A 19851-nucleotide genomic window follows, 5' to 3' on the forward strand; every position below is an offset into this window, starting at 1 on the left:
CTGAGGAAAGTCCACCTCCTACCCCCCAATCCTCACCAAATTCTACAGAGGGTTTATCGAGACTACCCCTACCAGCTGCATCACTGCCTAGTTCAGGAATTGCACTATCTTGGATCGTAAGACCCTAAAACTAATAGTGACGACAGCTGCGAAGATCATCGGGGTCTCTCTTCCCTCCGTTACAGACATTTACACCACACGCTGCATCCGAAAGGCAGAGTAGTTTGGAAGACCCCACACATCCCTCAAACTCGTCTCCCTCCTGCCATCTGGCAGAAGATACCAGAGTATTCGGTCTCTCACAGTCAGAGTGTGCAACAATTTCTTCCCCCAAGCCAGCAGGGTCCTTAACACAGTATGATTGGTCTCTTTCCCATCTAAAATTCTTTGTACAACTTCGAATTGCTGCTAGAAAAGTGTCTATTATTTATCATTCTTCTATTACACTGTAACTTGCGTGTTTTGCACTTTTTATGCTCTTTGTGCTATATACGATTGTGTAGTCTGTGCTGTCCAATTTGTATGCTTCACTTGACGTATACACATACAGGATATACACACTAGTTACACACACTTGGTGTTCACACACACACATTGTGTACACGAGTTAGACAAACTTGGTGTTCGCATATATAGGATATACACACACATGGTGTACACACATACAGGGTGTTTAGACACACGAGTTAGAATTAATTGGTGTTCACACATACAGGGTATACACACTAGTTAAACACACTTGGTGTTCATACATACAAGATATTCACACACACAGGATACATATGCTTAGTGTACGCACCACAGGACATACACACTGGTTACAAATACTAGTTAAACACATGGTACACACACATACGGGATGTTTACACACACTAGTTAAACACAGTTGGTGTTCACACACACACAGGATATACAACACGAGTTAGGCACACTGGGTGTACCCCATACAGGATATACACACTAGTTTGGCACACGGTGTAGACACAAAAAAGGATATACACCCTAGTTAGGCACACTTGGTATACACACATACAGGACATACATGCACTTGATGTACACACATGGTGTTTACACACATTAGCTAGATACAGTTGGTGTACACAGGGTATACACACTAGTTATCTGACTTGGTGTTCACATACAGGGTGTTCTTGCACACATACAGGATACACACACACAGTATACACAGATTTACCCTTTCCCTCCTCTCTCACTCCCTCCCCCCCCCGAGGGGGCCAAGCCTGTCCACGTGACCGCAGAAGACGGTTTGTTTTCCCCTCCCCCTCCCCAATGGCGGTGATGGCGATGAGGATTAGGAGGTGCGGCCAGGCCAGGCTCGGTGCGGGCCGAGGGAGAGGTTAGAGCTACACTGTCTGATAGACGCAGTCTCGGTCCGCTGGAGGAGCATCTCGGTGAGCAGCCTTGCTTTTTATAGTGCGGGGAGAACCAGGACGGCCCGGTCCCATCTCGTCAGCCCGGACCTCGGCGGTGGGAGCTGGATCGCCCTCTGTCACCTCCCCCCCCCCCCCCCAATCCCAAAACCAGGGTCGTCGTTGAGCTGCCCCCTAGGCCCCGACGCTTCCCGCTCGCCGCAGCGACCCAGGCTCCGGAGTAGGCCTCGGGGCCGGGGCTGCGGCCGCGCCGCTTGCATGTACAGGAAAGGAAGGGCCCCGGGCTCTCCCTGCACCAGGACAGCTCCCTGTGACCCTGGGGAGGACGATGAGGGGGTGTGATGGTAGAGGAGTGGGTTGGGCGGGGGGGTAAGTGAGTGCAGGACCCAAGGAGTCTGGGGAAGAATTGGAAGGAGGGGATCCCAAAGAGGGTCTGGTGTCAAGGAGGGGGATGGGGTCTGGGAGAGGAAGCACGGCGATAAAGGACTTTCGGGGTGGGAGAACAGGGAAGGGGGTGTGTGACTGGCATGCGAAAGGGTGCAGGGTCTGGATACAGAATTGGTGCTTACACCGGGTGGCTGGAAGTCAGATGGTTGAGAGTGAGTCTTAGGATCTGGTTGGAGTGGTTAAGGTCTGGGTCCCGGGCAGGACAGGAGTTTCAGGAGGAGATCTCGTGTCAGATCAGGATTCTGGGGCTAAGGCAGCAGTGTAAGGATGGCCTTAGGAGCAGATGTGGGTTGAGGAAGCTGTTTAGGGTTTGGAGATTGGTTATGAGGTGATTTGGGGCTGGGGGTTGTGGAAGGATGAGTTCTGAGGCAGGAAATTGAGGTTATGAGGATGTCTGGGTAGACTAGAGGGCTGAGTGTGTTAGAGGCAGGAGTGGGGTTGAAGATGGGTGAGGGGTAATGAGTACTTGGCATAGGTGTAGTGGAGAAATAATTTTGCAGGTGAGTGATAATGGATGAAGGGAGGTGGATTGTCCGTGCATTGTGTTTTCACATGAACAGGATCTGTTCAAGCTGTACCTTGCTTATAACTTCATCCTTAAGTTTGTGAACTTGCTTGTTGATGGTTAGCTTTTATTTTGAGAACAGTGGATATAGTGAATGATCAGGTAAAAACAATGACTGCAGATGCTGGAAACCAGATTCTAGATTAGTGGTGCTGGAAGAGCAGAGCAGTTCAGGCAGCATCCGAGGAGCAGTAAAATCGACGTTTCGGGCAAAAGCCCTTCATCCTCGGATGCTGCCTGAACTGCTGTGCTCTTCCAGTACCACTAATCCAGAAAATAGTGAATGATCAGTTGTATCAATCTGTACAATTTCTTGGAGTTTATTACCTAGGTTGTTTTTATCCAAGGTATTATTAGGAAGGCAATGATGTTGGATGCCTTCTTACTTAATTGATTTATTGATAAAAATGGGGTATTTATCAGACAGGTTTCTGCGGTTGTAAAGCTTTTTCAGATTTACAAGTTGTTGCCACTTTATAGAACATGTTTCTGGAGCCATTTGTGATATATGTATTCAGGATTTCCAGTAGGTGTATTATTCAATAATTATGCTTCTTTATCACTGTGTCAATTTTTTTTTACCAGCAGGTTCTGGTTGCTGGGCTGCTAGGTATCTCAATACCTGTGACCTTCTGACATGTTCAAATCTGTTGCTTTGTCTTGTGTATTTCATGGCATTGTAAAAGCAGACTGATAATGATCATAACCAAACTGTCTAGTTTGATTTTTATCCAGACCTGCTTGGTTGTAAAGTTTTCAATTTTACTCTGGATGCTTGTGGAGGAACAGCATATGTAAACATCGTTTTTTTTTAGATTAGATTCTGTACAGTATGGAAACAGGCCATTTGGCTCAACAAGTCCACACCGACCCTCCGAAGAGTAACCCGACCAGACCCATTCCCCTACCCTATATTTACCCCTGACTAATGCACTTAGCACTACAGGCAATTTAGCATGGCTAATTCACCTGACCTGCACATCTTTGGATTGTGGGAGGAAACCGGAGCACCTGGAGGAAACCCACGAGAATGTGCAAACTCCACACACAGTCGCCCAAGGTTATTGCATGTGCAGGCAGATAAAGTAATAAATAGCTTTTGGGGAAGAGGGTTTAAATTGGTTTAGTGTTAGGCACAGAGTACTTTGTCAACAATGGACATTGAAGATTTTAGATTTAGATTGGATTAGATTCCCTACAGTGTGGAAACAGGCCCTTCGGCCCAACGAGTCCACACCGACCCTCTGAAAAGTAACCCACCCAGACCCATTTCCCTCTGATTTAACACTCGGGCAATTTAGCATGGGCAATTCACCTGACCTGCACATCTTTTGGATTGTGGGAGGAAACTGGAGCACCCAGAGGAAACCCACGCAGACACGGGGAGAATGTGCAAACTCCACACAGTCGCCCAAGGCTGGAATCGAACCCAGGTCCCTGGCATTGTGAAACAACAGTGTTAAATTTAATAATTGGGGAGCTTGGATATGGTGAATGATGAAATTAAGTTCTTTTGACTGAATGAGCTGAGAGCTTCAGAGAAGTTTTGAGTTAAAGTTTGGAGTGGTAAAGGTAGTGTCAGTTGCATCATATTGCAAGTTTTGATAATTGTTTGAAACACAGAACTAAGGAAGGACAGTAGGATTTTAAATTATTATGAGTGAACATAAACATGGTGGGCTAAATGGCTTTGTATGCTGTTATCCCATTTGCACAGATGGAAAGGACTTTTTCTTAGGGTTTGCTTGAAGGACTGCATATTTTGGCGCCTTTGACTCAGTGATTCCAAGGGTATCGTGTTGAATTGAGTGATGTCCACGTATAGCAAATTTTAAGTTTGTTCATTTTATCAAAAGTATTTTTGAAAATCAAATGACAAGAAATGGTGATTTAAACCTTTCAAACCAATAAGTGGTGCATTAGAGGAAATCTGTAGTTGTGCTAATGTCTGATAGGACGCCAAGTATTTTCTTTGCCATGAGACACTTCACTGAAACGAGCTTCCTCTTTGGTACAGTGTCAGGACTGGAGCGGCATAGCTATGAGTGCTGATAGCATGCAGTTGTTTGCTATTCAAAACCAACATTTTGCTTCAGGAAGTCTTGGTGTGACAATACTTTGAAAACATTAGGGAAAGCAAGAAGCATCAATATACAATTTTGTTAATGCTGGTAAATTTGGGATAATGGAAATAATTTATTCAAAATGAATGAGTGGTTTGCCTTGTTATTTGGCTTTTAAAAGAATCTTTGATTCATATTTTAAAGCACGCATTTGCTTTTTCATACGACATTTCATTTCCTTCATTCTTAAGTGGTTAAAGAGGAGAATAGTAGCAAGGCACAGAGGTCAATGCATGTTCAAACTTCATGTTCCTGAGATTTGCCCCATGTATAAATTTAGTTACATATAAACATGAGAAAATTGACAACTGTAGAGTGCTGCAGCTTTGAATTACTCCAACTTATGTAACAGTTTGGGAGATCTTGTGGCACAGTAGTTGGCATCCCAATCTCTGGGCCAGGTTCTCCAGGTTTGAGTTCCACACTAGGACCTGACCATGGAAAATGCATTTGTAATGAGGCCAGTAGGTTGAATGCTTACTAGCAAATATTTATCAATACACTTGATGGCAGATGGTAAGACCAATTGAGTTTCCTGATTGGCCATCTGCTGAAGATCTCCAGCATCTGCAGCCCTAACTTTCTCCTAGTATATAGAACAGTACAGCCCAGGAATGGGCTATTTGGCGCACAATGTGCTGTACATAATGTCAAATTAAATAAATGTCTGTGGTCAGCAAAGTTTTGGAAAGAATTCTGAGGGATAGGATTTGTGGCTATTTAGCAAAAAGTGTAGTGTGATTAAAGGCAGTCAGCATGGCTTTGTGAGGGGCAAGTCATGCCTCACAAATCTTATTGAGTTCTTTGAGGAGGTGACAAGACAGGTCGAGCAGTAGATGTGTATAAGGACTTGAGCAAGGCATTTGATAAGGTTCCCCATGGTAGGCTCATTCATAGAGTAAGAAAATATGGGATACAGGGAGATTTGGCTATCTGGGTTCAAAGTTGCTTGGCTGACAGAGGCAGAGAGTGATTGTAGGTGGAATATATTCTGTCTGGAGGACATTGTTGAGTGGGATCCCGCAGGGCTCTGTTCTTGGGCCTCTGCCCTTTGAAGTTTTTATAAATGACTTGGATGAGGAGGTTGAGGGGTGGTTTAGTAAATTTGCAGATGACACAAAGGTTGGAGGTGCTGTCGATAGTATCGAGGGCTATTGCAGGCTGCAGCGCGACATAGACAGGATGCAGAGCTGGGCTGAGAAATGGCAGACGGAGTTCAACCTGGATAAATGCGAAGTGATGCATTTTGGAAGGTCAAACTCGAATGCTGAATATAGGATTAAAGACAGGATTGTTGGCAGTGTGGAGGAACAGAGAAATCTGGGTATGCAAGTACATAGATCCCTCAAAGTTGCCACCCAAGTGGATAGGGTTGTTAAGAAAGCATATGATGTTTTGGCTTTCATTAACAGGGGGATCGAGTTTTAAGAGCCGCAAGGTTTTGCTACAGCTCTACAAGCCCCTGGTGAGACCACACTTGGAATATTGTGTCCAGTTCTAGTCGCCCTACTATAGGAAAGAAACATAGGCTTTGGAGAGGGTGCAAAGAAGGTTTACCAGGATGCTGCCTGGACTGGAGGGCTTGCCTTATGAAGAAAGGTTGGATAAGCTGGGACTTTTCTCTCTGGAGAGAAGGAGGAAGAGAGGAGACCTGATCGAGGTATATAAGATAATGAGTGGAATAGATAGAGTCAATAGCCAGAGACTTCTTCCCCAGGGCAGGATTGACTGGTACAAGGGGTCATAGTTTTAAGATATTAAGAGAAAGGTATAGAGGAGACATCAGAGGTAGGTTCTTTACACACAGTTGTGAATGCATGGAATGCATTGCCAGCGGTAGTGGTGGAAGTAGAGTCATTGGGGACATTTAAGCGACTGCTGGATATGCATATGGATAGCAGTGAGTTGAGGGGTGCGTAGGTTAAGTTATTATATTTTACATTAGGATTAAACCTCAGCACAACATTGTGGACCAAAGTGCCTGTCCTGTGCTGTACTGTTCTATGTTCTATACAGGTTGTTCTGCTTTAACCCGAGTCTCATTGATGCAAAATTGCAATAACGCGATTGACGAACTGGGGACACTTTCTAAAGCACAAACTTTTAAAGCATGTCTTGGTTATAATGTGGTTCCTGCCCCATTAGATTATATGGTGCTCCTATACATAATTTTTTATAACATGAGATTGCACAGGAATGGAACTATCACATTATAGCAGAACCGACAAATCCTTTCTGCCTGCCCTTGGTCCGTATCCCTCCATTTCTTGCATATTCATGTACTTATCTAAATGTCCCTTAGATGCCCCTATTTGTCTGTCTCCACCACCACCTCTGGCAGTGCATTCCAGACCACCAACTGTTAAAAGTACCTATTCGAGATGGCTCAGGGAATCCTAATGGACTCTACCTATAGGCCTCTTTTGGTTCGTCCCGGAGATCATACTCTGTGGCAGTCTGGAATTGCCTTTTATTTACCAATGGCATCAATGTCACACTATAGCATAGGTACCTCCAAGCCAGGCTTGATCTAAGCTTTTATAAACTGTTAGCAGAGTAGTGGCGCCAGTTCTTACTCCTAAGAGCTCTCTCAAGCTATTCCCCTTATTGCTGCAAACAAGCGGTCTTTATACAGAAATTGGTACTGAGATTACAAAAACACCACATGTCCTTAATCAGATAAGCAGCAATAAAATGGCAAAAGTTTGTAGAGGAAGAGGAACTAATTGACAGGTTAAGCTTGACTAATTAAGATTAGAGTGGGTGTCCTTCTGAACAAATGTTCCCCCCCCTCCCCGGTCAAGCGCTTTCCTGCATATCCTGTAGCAGATGTGTCACACCTAAGGCTACAGGCTTTCTCAGTACCACTCTGTTTAAAAAAATCTTGCCCTTCATATCTCCTTTGAACTTCCCCCTCACCTTAAATACATGCCCCCTCTTATTAAATGCTTCAATTCTAAGAAAAAGATTCTGACCATCAACCCTACCTATGCATCTCATAATTTTATAGACTGCTATCAAGTCTCCCCACAGCTTCTGCTGCTCCAGAGTAAACATTGAGTTTTTCTAGCTTCCCCTTTTAGCTCATATACTCTAATCCAGGAAGCATCCTGGTACAATTCTTCTGCATTCTCTCCAAAGCCTACACATCCTTCTTGTAATGTGGTGACCAAAGTCTTATAAAGCTGCAACATGACATGCTGACTCTTGTACTCAGTTCCCTGACCAACAAAGGCAAGCATGCCATATACCTCCTTTACCATCCTATCTACTTATGTGACCACCTTTGGGGAGCTGTGATCTTGAACCCTAAGATCCCTTTGTATGTCAGTGCTGTGCAGGGTCCTGCCATTAACTGCATACTTTTCCTTAACATATAATCTCCCAAAGTGCAGTACCTCACATGTACCCAGATTAAACTCGATCTGTCATTTCTCTGTGCGTAACTGCAACTGATCTAGATTCTGCTGTATCCTTTGACAATTTTCTACACTATCCACAACTTCACTGATCTTTGGTTGCCTGCAAACTTACTAACCCACTCATCTACATTTTCATCCAAGTCATTTATATGTAAGACCATAAGACATAGGAACAGAAGTTAGGCTATTCAGCCCATCGAATCTGCTCTGCCATTCAATCATGGCACATAAGTTTCTCAACCTCATTCTTCTGCTTTCTCTCCTTGATATATTACAAACAGCAGAGATTCTACTATGGATCCCTGCGGAACACCACTAGCCACACACTGCAACCAGAAACGCACCCTTCTATCACGACCCTCTGCCTTTTATGTGCAAGCAAACTCTGAGTCCATGCATCCAAGTGATCATGTATCCGATGCATCTTAATCTTCTGGATGAGTTTACTATAGCGACCTTGTCAAAAGTCTTACTAAAATCCATGTAGGCAACATCTACTGCTCTACCCTCATTGATCATCTTCGTCACCTCTTCAAAAATATCAGTTGAGACTTGCCCCACACAAAGTCATGCTGACTGTCCGTAATCAGACTGTGCGTAAATCCTACAGCTAAGAATGCTCTCTAATAGCTTCTCAACCACAAATGTGAGAATACTTGGCCTTTAGTTTCCTGAATTATCTCTATTTCTTGAACAAAGGAACAACATTAGCTACTAGCCAGTCCTCTGGACGTCTCCAGTGGCTTGGAAGGATACAACGATCTTGATCAAGGCCCCAGAAATCACCTCTGTTACCCCTCTCCATAACCTGGGGTAGATGCTATCAGGCCCTGGGGATTTATCCACCTTAATCATCTTCAAGCAAGCCAACACCACTTCTTTCTTGATCTCAAAACGCTCTCTCATATTAGTATGCCCCACATTAATCTCGTTATCCTCCATATCCTTCTCCTGGATGAATACCGATACAAAGTGCGGTCACAGATAGGAGCGTGAAGAAGGTTTTGGATGTAGGTTTGCTCGCTGAGCTGGAAGGTTCATTTCCAGATGTTTCGTTACCCTACGCTTTCTATTTATATGTTTGGGTTTATTTGGGTTGGTGATGTCATTTCCTGTGGTGATGTTATTTACTGTGCTGAAGTAATTTCCTGTTTGTTTTCTCAGGGGGTGGTCGATGGGGTCTACCTCAATGTGTTTATTGATAAAGTTCCGGTTGGAATGCCATGCTTCCAGGAATTCTCGAGAGTGTCTTTGTTTGGCTTGTCCTAGGATGGATGTATTGTCTTAGTCTATATAAATCTTCTCAAAACTCACTAAGTGAAGAAGGTATTTGGTATGCTTTCCTTTATTGGTCAGAGCATCAAGTTTAGGAGTTGATAGGTCATGTTGTCCTCCTGTTTTCCCTTCTCAGTAGAAGCAAAATGCTTAGAGACAGTGTAGTTTTACGGTTTGTGCGAAGATTTGTAGCTCGGGTGCTCGTTGTTGTGGTTCTGTTCGCCGAGCTGGAAGTTTTTGTTGCAAACGTTTCGTCCCCTGGCTAGGCCACATCATCAGTGCTTGGTACCCAATATACCAACCACTACAGCGGACGGCTGAAACTGACAACCGGAAGCGGCAGGGACAAGCCACTATAAACAGCGGAGGAAACATCAAAGAAGCGCTTCGCAGGAGGCTCCCAAGCACTGATGATGTCGCCTAGCCAGGGGACGAAACGTTTGCAACAAAAACTTCCAGCTTGGCGAACAGAACCACAACAGTGTAGTTTTACCTCCTTCATCTTTATTCCAGGCCCTGGAGGGAGAGAGAACGATTGCCCACGTGCACAAAGACAGGAGTTCATGGTCTTCTCTCGAACAGTAGTTTCTCAATGAACTATATAGTCATTTTACAGGGAGGAGCATCCAGATAAGGTAACATACATATTAATTAGGTGACTGTGTTACAATTAATGATTATCAACAGTAAAGGATAAGCCATCTGCTGTTACACAACGAATGACTGATTTCACATAATACATTTCACCTTGTTAACTGAACTTACATACTGAATGCTACCTCATCTTGTTAAATGGCTCTACTTAATGAATGTTTTTCCACCTTGTTAACTCATTACCCTTGCCTCCAGCACCCCATTGTTAACTGCAAGTTCTTACCTGATCTGAGTCATGCTCAGCTGAATCTCGTTTCACAAAACTGAGGACTTACTTCATATACCCTATACATATTCTTAATGTTGTGGCTGTACAAGAATACTTTTGCAATATTGTGTGCAGTTCTGATCTCCCTCCTATTGGAAGTATTTTGTGAAACTTGAAAGAGTTCAGAAAAGATTTACAACAATTGGAGGATTTGAGCTGTAGGAAGATGCTGAATAGATTGGGGCTGTTTTCTGGAGCTTCAGAGGCTGTGGGGTGACCCTGCAGGTTTATAAAATCATGAGGGGCATTTATGGGGTAAAAAGACAAGATTCTTTTCCCTGACGTGGGGGAGTCCAGAACTAGCAGGCATAGGTTTAGGGTGAAAGGGGAAAGGTTTTAAAGGAACTAAGGGGCACATTTTCAAGCAGACGGTGCTGCATGGATGAGCTGTCAGAGGAAGTGATGGAGGCTGGTACAATTACAATATTTAAAAGGCTTCTGGATGGGTGTACTAATATCAGTTTAGAGGGATAAGGGCCAAGTGTTGGCAAATGGGACTGGTTTAGTTGAGGATATCTGGTCGGCATTGACATGCTCAACTGAAGGGTGTGTTTCTGTGCTGAACATATGTTTGACTCTATTTCAGACCTTGCCTCTGTGTTCTGCCTCCAAGCACAAGTTCTCTCCTTTATCCTGGAGTGGTCTTACCTTCTCCCTAGTTATCATCTTGTTTTTAATGCATGTATAGAATGCTTGGAAATCTGAACCCTACTTGCCAAGTTCATTTCATGGTCCCTTCTTGCTCTCCTAATTCCCTGTTGGAGTTCTTTTCTGCTTTCTTTATATTCCTCATGGACCCTGATCAATTTTTAGCATCCAAAACCTTAGATCTGCTTTTTTTTCCTTTTTGACTAAATTCACAACCTCCATGTTATCCAAGGGATCCTTACCTTGCCATCTTTGTCCTCCCTCCTTATTGGAATATGCGAGTCCTGAACCTTGATCAGTAGGTCTTTAAACAACTCCCACATGTTAAATGTGGACTTGCCCAATAACAGCTCCTCCCAATTAACACTACAAGCCTCTGCCTAATACTGATATAATTTGACCTCCCCAATTTAGTATCTTCTTTCAAGGTCCTGACTTATTCATACTTAAAGAGTTGCGATCAAAAGGAGTTGTTTCCAAAATGCTCTCCCACTGAAAGATCAGCCACCTGGCCAGTTTCATGAAACAGTACAAGGTCCAGTACGGCTGCTGCTCTAGTTGGACCATCCATGTAGGGTGTTTAAAGAAACCCTCTTGGGTGCACTTACCAAATTCTGCCCCATCTAAGCCTCTTGTTGCCAGGGAGTCCCAGTCAATACTGGGGAAGTTAAAGGTCCCCCGTCCTGTTGTTATTTTATCTTTCCATAATCTGCCTATATATTTGTTCCTCAATGTCCTGCTGGCTGATGGGCCTATAGTATAATCCTATCAGAGTGATTGCACCCATCTTATTTATGAGCTGTACCCATTTGCCTCAGTGAATGGGCCCTCTGAGTGCAGATGTGATATGCTCCCTGATTAGTAATGCAACTTCTCTATCTCTTTTCCCTTCCTCTCTGCCTTGTCTAAAAATCAAATCGCTGGAACATTGAGCAGCCGGTTCCATTCCACTCTCGACCAAGTCTTTGTAAAGGCCAAAACGTCATAGTCCCATGTACAGATTCAGGCTATAAGCTCATCTGCCTTCCCTGTATTGGCATTGCATTAGGACAATGGTAATCCACTGTAGTGTGTGGACCAGTCCACTAGAGGTTCATGGTTCAACTCCTGGAAACAATGATGGAATAAATGGTATGCAGATGCGCACAGATGTAACATTAAATATCTAGTTGTTACCCCTTTTAGAAAAAAAAATCTTCCTTTCACGGATTCCACATACTTTATCTTTTAGAATGTTGTTTTGATTTAATTCTCCATTTGGCATTATTTGTGGCAATATTAGGTGCGTTTAGAATTGTATCTCAGTGCTGAAAGAAACTTGGGATGTACTTTCTTTGACCCCAGATTAATCTATGCTATCGTCTATATTAAGACAAATACTTTTTACCTTATCCATCAAGCTGACCTTTTATAAGATATCATTTTCTCATTAATTACAGTCTGACTAAACACTGATCTATTATAAATGAATAAAAACCAATCCATATCTATAGAAGCACAAAAATCATTGAAAAAGGCTGCAGAAATGCTGGAATACTCTCAAGCTGGTTTGAAGTTTCATTGACACGCCGCCCTAGTTAGCCTGTGTTTAGGTGCAACTAGTCTGGGCATCACATCTCAGAAAGAATTAATCAAGATTAAAAAGATGAGAATTAAGTGTTAGCTGGCCATTTAATGAGATCGTGGTTGATCTACCTGAACTTAGCCTTCACTATATCTCTTAAATTCCTGTAGGATGAAAAAAACCTGTTGACCTCTAACTTAAACGTGCTGAAATGACTAAAGCATCTGTGCGTCCCCTGGGGTAGAGAATTATAAAGATGTGCAACTCTTTTGAGTGGTGAAATGCCCCCTTGATTTTGTTCAATATAGATAATCTGCTATTTTGACTCACTAATTCTAGATTCCCAAACTCTGCGAAATAACATCTGAGCATCGACCCTATCAAGTCCATGAACTGTGTTTCATTGAAACTATTTGATGCTTTTAAACTCTGTGGTGCATAAACTAATCCACTCCTAAGGCATTCCTTTCATCTCTGGGATCAATCGATAGGCAAAACAACTTTGGTGCATGGCTGGCATCCTGTCCACTACATAAACGTTCACTTTCTTCACTGATGCACAATGGGAGCAATGTCTGCCATCGACAAGATGCACTGCAGCAATTTCCAAAGACTCCTTTGAAGGCACTTTCTAAATCCATGACCTAGACACCTCGAAGGATAAACATAACAGATGCATAAGAACATCTCCATCTGAGAGTTCCTCTAAGTTGTGCACTGTCCTGACTTGGCACTATATTGTTGTTTCTTCAATGTTGTGTCAAAATTCTGGAGCTTCCTTCCTAAAAATAACTTTGGTGAAGTACAGGATTGTTGCAGCACAGAAGAATGCCATTTGGTCTATTGGGTCTGCATTAGCTCTCAAGTATTTTAACTTGATGCCTTTTCTCAAACATGTTATTTCTGTTAAAAAAAAAATCACCTAAGGCTCTCTTGAATTACTCAGTTGAAACTGTCCCCACTGCATTTCCAGGCATTGTATTCCAGATTGTATCTACATTGCAAAAAAGGTTTTTTTTCAGCCCTGCATTTGCTTTTAATGCAAAATACCATAAAACTATGCCCTTTGATTCTGACCCATTTATAATCAGTTTTTTCTGTATCCACTCTGGCTAAACCCTTCATAATTTTGAAACCTTCTGTCACGTCTCCTCACTAAGGAAAATTGTCCCAACTTCTCCCATCTTTTCACATTCCTGCAACCATTCTTGGAAACTTACTTTGTGCTCTCTCCAATGCGTTCATATCATTCTTATAGTATGATTCCCAGAACTATATGCAGTGTTTCAACTGAGGTTTAACCACTGCCTTCTATAAAGTTTATCATAGCTCTGTTCTTTATTCATCCTATTTGTGAAACCAAGAATGCTGTATATCTTATTAACACTATATTTGTCCTGCTACCTTTAACTTGCGTGTATCTATGCCCAAGTATCTCTGCACCTACATACCCTTCATCTTCCATCTATCTGTCTATTCCAATGTGTCAATGTCTTTTTAAAATTCTACATTGTCCTGTGGCAGCTTACAATTCTCAAGATTTATGTTGCCACCAACTTTGAAATTGACCATTGCACACCATAGTCTGGTGGACCCACATGAGGTAGATTGGGCTGTTCAGGAAAGTTGGGTTGTTCCAGATTCTCTAGGATACTTAAGTATAAGTAATAAATGCTGGCTGTGTCATTAACATTCACATTCCATGAAATAATATTATTGAAATATTATTTTGGATATAGGGGACATAAACTGTACATGGTATTCCTTTCCGTGGATTGCCACTTGAATATGGTGTAGGGGCTTGACAATTTTGTTGATCCTGAGAGCGATACTGTCAAGCATTTCAGCTCCTGGGCAGGGCTTCCCATCGTGTTACCTAGGAAGGGAGGAACCAGACAAATGTAAACTAGAACAATTCTTCAACAGCTGAAGGGAGCTATCATCCCATGTTATGTAAAAACTTTTGACTACAAGGTCAGGAAACACTAAGACTGGTTTGATGAGAATCACCAAATTGTGGAGGAGCCGGTGTTGGACTGGGGTGGACAAAGTTAAAAATCATCCAACACCAGGTTATAGTCTTACAAGTTTATTCGGAAGCACTAGCTTTCGGAGCATTGCTACTTCAACCAAATGATGAAGGAGCAGCGCTCCGAAAGCTAGTGCTTCCGAATAAACCTGTTGGACTATAACCTGGTGTTGTATGATGTTTAACTGAGAATGACCACATCATCCAAGACCTCATTAAGAAGAAGAAGACAGCATTGCCAGCGAGGCAAAGAGGAGAACTCAAACAGCAAAGGCAGTTATAAAGAAGAATAAGTGAAATCAAGAACTGATAATAGATTGAGAAAGCTATGGAGCTGCTGACGAACACAAAACCCAGGGTTTCTTCAGTGCGATCAAGCAAATTTACTAACCCAGCATCTTTGGTCTCAAATTGGTGCGGAGTAAGGATGGAACACGTTTTGAGAGACAAAGAAAACGTCAGCTTCTAATGGAGCGAGTACTTCAAAGAATCTCTTAAACAGTGGTATAATCATTGAGGGTGGGTTTAAAGAAATTCCCCCCCCCCCCCATTGGTCCACAAACTCCCCATCAAAGATGATCTTTAATTCCCACCTAATGTGGCAGAGTTGCACGTGAAGAATGGAAAAGCTGCAAGAGCAAATGGGATTCCAGCAGAGATTTTCAAACTTTGGGTAACAGAGCTTACTTTTCATAACTATTCCTGAAAATCTGGGATAAAGAAATCTCTGATCGCTGGGGTGCTGTCTGCACCACCGTCTTCAAGAAATGAGACAGAGAGGACTGGGAACTACCAAGGAATTTCCCTGCTCTCCCGTCACCTGGCTTAGGCACTTTCTCTCATTGCCTGAGGAAATCCAACTTGAAAGCCAGTGTATCTTTGGTGTAAACTGTGAAACAATGGACATTCAAGAGAATGGGCATGAATTCCAAGAGAAATGCCAGGAACACCACCAACAAGTCTACGTGGTCTTCACTGATCTGACCAAGACTTTGACTCAGTAAATTGGAAAGTGCTGTGGAAGACCTTGTCAACAGCCTTGTCATCAATGTCCTCCATCTCCTCCACAAGAAGAACTTGGTGATGATTGTAACTGACAATAATATGACAATCGTTAGAGTTTGAGCACCAATGTGTCGTTGGCTGGCTCTACTCTTTTCTTCAAATTCAAACAGTTCAAATCAAGAGAATAGCCATACTAACCTCAGTTGTAGAATTTCACTATCCGGAAGACAATGTCATCTCTGCCTTGCTTCATGCTTTTGGAAGCGTGTCGAAGAACTGGTCCTAGCCTTAACTTCAAGACTGCTTTTTACCAATCTGTTCTATTCCATCCCATCTCAGGTCAAATTCCAATCCATCCCTCCATTAAGATCAGTAGAGAAATCCTCCCAAACATGGAATATTTTCCTTGCCTGGGAAAATACCTCTCATCTAAGGCTGACATTGCAAATGTCCAATGTCTCAGTCAATGTGTAAGGGCCACTTTCGGAGGCCTAAGGGCATTTCGAGGTCTTGTCAAAGTCTTTGATCATGATTATTTAAGAAACGTGGAAAGGAAAAGCCAGGGAACTATAGACCAGTGACCCCAACATCTGTGGTGTGTAAGTTGTAGAAGGAGGTTCTGAGGGACTGGATTTACATGTATTTGGAAAGGCATAGACTGATTAGGGATAGTTCACATGGCTTTGTGTGTGGGAAGTCATATCTCACTAACTTGATTGAGTTATAGAGTCATAGAGATGTACAGCATGGAAGAAGACTGTTCAGTCCAACCCGTCCATGCCGACCCAGATATCCCAGCCCAATTTAGTCCCACCTGCCAGCACCCCGCCCTCCAAACCCTTCCTATTCATATACCCAACCAAATGCCTTTTAAATGTTGAAATTGTACCAGCCTCCACCACTTCCTCTGGCAGCTCATTCCATGCACGTACCACGTTCTGTGTGAAAACATTGCCCCTTAGGTCTCTTTTCTATCTTTCCCCTCTCACCCTAAACCTATGCCCTCCAGTTCTGGACTCACCGTCCCCAGGGAAAAGACTCAGTCTATTTATCCTATCCATGCCCCTCATGATTTTGTAAACCTCTATAAGGTCACCCCTCAGCCTCTGACGCACCAGAGAAAACAGCCTCAGCCTGTTCAGCCTCTTCCTATAGCTCAAATCCTTCAACTCTGGCAACATCCTTGTAAATTGTTTCTGAACTCTTTCAAGCTTCACAACAACCTTTCCGATAGGAAGGAGAAGAACATTGAAGGCATGGCCGTGGACATTGACAAGGCCTTTGACAAGGTTCCGCATGATAGACTGGCTAGCAAGGTTAGATCACATGGAATACAGGGAGTACTAGCCATTTGGTTGCAAAATTGCCTTTTACCTTTGAATCAGAGTATTTGAGGAGGGTTGTTTTTCCAGACTGGAGGCCTGTGACCAATGATGTGCTGCAAGGATCGTTGTTGAGTCCACTGCTTTTTGTCTATTATATAAATGATTTGAATGTGATCATTGGATGTATGGTTAGTAAGTTAGTTAGTATGGTTATTAGTGTAGTGGACAATGTGTAAGGTTATTTGAGTGTACAATGGGACGTTGATCAGATGGGCAAATGGGCTGAATAGTGGCAGATGGAGTTTAATTAGATAAACATGAGGTGTTTCATTTTGGAAGGGAAAATCAGGGCAGGACTTCTACACTTAATGCTAAGATCCTGGGGCATATTGCCTAACAAAAAGAACTTGGAATGCAGGTTCATAGTTCCTTGAAAGTGGAATCACATGTATGTGATTAGTGATAAAGGCATTTGATGCGCTTGCCTTTATTAGTCAGTGCATTGAGTATAGGAGTTGGAAGGTCACGTTGCAGCTGTACAGGGTATTGGTTAGGCCACTTTTGGAATACTGCATTCAATTCTGGTCTCCTGGCTTTAGGAAAGATGTTGTAAAACCTGAAAGGGTTCAGAAAAGATTTACAAGGATGTTGCCAGGGCTGAAGAGTTTGAGCTATGGGAGAGGCTGAACAGGCTGGGGCTGTTTTCCCTGGAGCGTCAGAGAATAAGGGGTTACTTTTATGGAAGTTTATAAAATCATGAGGGGCATTGATAGGGTGAATAGTCAAGGTCTTTTCCCCAGGATAGGGGAGTCCAAAACTGGAGGGTGTAGTTTTAAGGTGAGAGGGGAAAGATATAAAAGTGACATAAGGGGCATCTTTTTCATGCAGAGGGTGGTGCGTGTATGGAATGAACTGCCAGAGGAAGTGATGGAGGTGGTACAATTACAACATTTAATAGCCATCTGGATGGGTAGATGAATAGGAAAGCTTTGGAGGAATATGGGCCAAATGCTGGCAAATGGGATTGGATTAATGTAGAATATATGGTCAGCATGGATAGGTTGGACCAAAGGTTCTGTTTCTGTGCTGTATGTCTCTTTGACATCTGTGCTGTTACTAAGATGCTTGTGTATAAAGGCAGTCATCCTTCTGTCTCTTGTACTTGTTCTGAAACTTGGACTATACCTCAAGATCATTGAGAATTACTATTAATGATGTTTGAGAGAGATTCTCTGCGTCAGTTAGGAAGACCGGGATATTAATGTCAGGGTCCCTGAAGAAACTAATAGCACCAGTGTTGAGGCCATGATAATCAGAAATCAACACCATATGCTTAGGATGCCTGTGTTCTGACTGCTGAAGCAATCCCCTTTGCTCAGCTCGAGGAAGGCACTCAAAGGAGAGGACAAAGAAAGCAGTTCAAAGATTGATTAAAGGTTTCTCTCAAGAAATGCAACATACATGTCAGTGCGTGGGAGACCCTGGTTCAGAAGAAACTGATTTGGATGAACTCCTGTATAAACGTCCACACTTCTTTGAGAACATCCATCTGCAAGAGTCAGTACGGAAGAGGAACCAAGAAAGAGAAATTCCAAAGATCTCAAGGCCAAGGATCACCTCCACTTCACAGAAACACTGCCAAGTTTATGGTCAGACATGTGGCTATAGGATCTGGTACATCAGCCATACGAGAATCCACAGAATCCATGATCTTTATGAATTTCCTTGGTCAAAAATCATACTCGTTAATGAGCGATTGCTGGTGATGATAGTACTCTAGTTATTATTTCACCAAAACTGTATGTAATTATCTTTCTTTATCCTTGTCTTCCAGCCACTACTGTAAAGCTAACATGCTGTTTGCTGTCTTACTTTTTTGCTTTGTTTGTGTATTAATTTCCTGTCACTTATGTAAAAGGATCATCTAAGTCCTTCTGAATTCCAAATTATTTTAGTCTCAACTTAAAAATAGTATTCTACTTTCCTATTTTTTCTACTAACCTTGATAACTTCACACTACTCAGCATTAGGTTGCATCTGAAATGTTTTATATACTCAACATTATGTTACACCCCAAAGTTTTCAGATAAAGGAATCCAGATGTGTATCTCATGATTTACAGCTCATTAAGCGGAATGTAACCTGTTTGCTCCTACTTTGTTTTCTGTCTGTTAGCCAAACTGCAGACCGTGATCTAAAAATGCACAACAACCTGTTGTGTGGTCTCTTATTGAACTGTTGTTTTGAGACTTCAAAAACGCTAATTCTATCCACCCTGTTCCCCTTTAATAAATCTGTATTGTTTCTGCCCAACCGTACAATTTTCTTAGGGTCTTATCACTGCATCCCTGATTAGATAGTCCAACATTTTCCCTACTGATGTCAGTCTAACTGGTCTACTGCTTCCAGTTTTCTCTGTCCCTTCTTTCTTGAGCAGCAAGTTATGCGAGCTAGTTTCAAATCTATGCAGGCTAGCATATTCTCAAGAATTTGAGGTGCCCAAAACTCATGCACCTGCTATGTCTATAGCAGCTCGTTTTCAAATCCTGTGGTGTATGCTCATATGACTTGTTAGTCTTCTATCTCCTTTTTTTTTTGAGTATTTTCTCTCCTAAACATTTCTTTAACTTCCTTCTCGGTAGCTTGTGCTCCCCTCTATTTGAGAATTTTTATTTCTACTTGGTGACATGCCTCTATTTCCAGTGTGCCAAAATTGCTTTAGCTAATCTCTTGCTTTTTATATATTTACAAGAACCTTTGCAATCTGTTTTGTCTCGCTAGGATATGCACATTTTACTTTCTCTTGGTAATCCTTTTGAATTCTATAATCCTTCCAGTCCTTGGATTTACTACTTGTAGCAACATTAGAAACCATTCCTTGAGTCTTAATATTATCTTTGACTCCTTGTTAGCCATTGTTTGATTGCTTCTCTTATGAAATTTGTTTTAATTCTGAAAAGAAAGTATTTACTACATTTATTTATTTTTATTAAATTTATGACAAATTCTATATTTTTTAAACATTTACCATTTGCTTTTGTACCATTTTAATTTCACCGTCTCCCTCACCCAGCTCAACAGTCTGAGCAATGTACTGTTTTTATTTGTTCAGATTTAAGATCCCAGCTTTGGCCT

The 19851-nt window shown here is 42.4% G+C and overlaps 1 protein-coding gene across 7 annotated transcripts in view; it reads left to right on the plus strand.

The window, feature by feature from the left end:
- Positions 1–1267: 1267 nt before the first annotated feature.
- The window catches only part of phf3 (PHD finger protein 3), a 167377-nt gene continuing 148793 nt past the window's right edge, over positions 1268–19851 (plus strand). For 3 of the 7 annotated variants that reach the window (XM_043681575.1, XM_043681565.1, XM_043681556.1), the window contains exon 1: positions 1270–1412. The gene's annotated coding sequence lies outside the window, so the exon portion shown is untranslated. Of the gene's footprint in view, positions 1413–19851 lie in introns of all 7 variants that reach the window. The other 4 variants (XM_043681520.1, XM_043681536.1, XM_043681546.1 and 1 more) reach the window with 3 other exon arrangements.

Source organism: Chiloscyllium plagiosum, chromosome 3 (genome assembly GCF_004010195.1).
Source record: "Chiloscyllium plagiosum isolate BGI_BamShark_2017 chromosome 3, ASM401019v2, whole genome shotgun sequence".
Classification (NCBI taxonomy): domain Eukaryota; kingdom Metazoa; phylum Chordata; class Chondrichthyes; order Orectolobiformes; family Hemiscylliidae; genus Chiloscyllium; species Chiloscyllium plagiosum.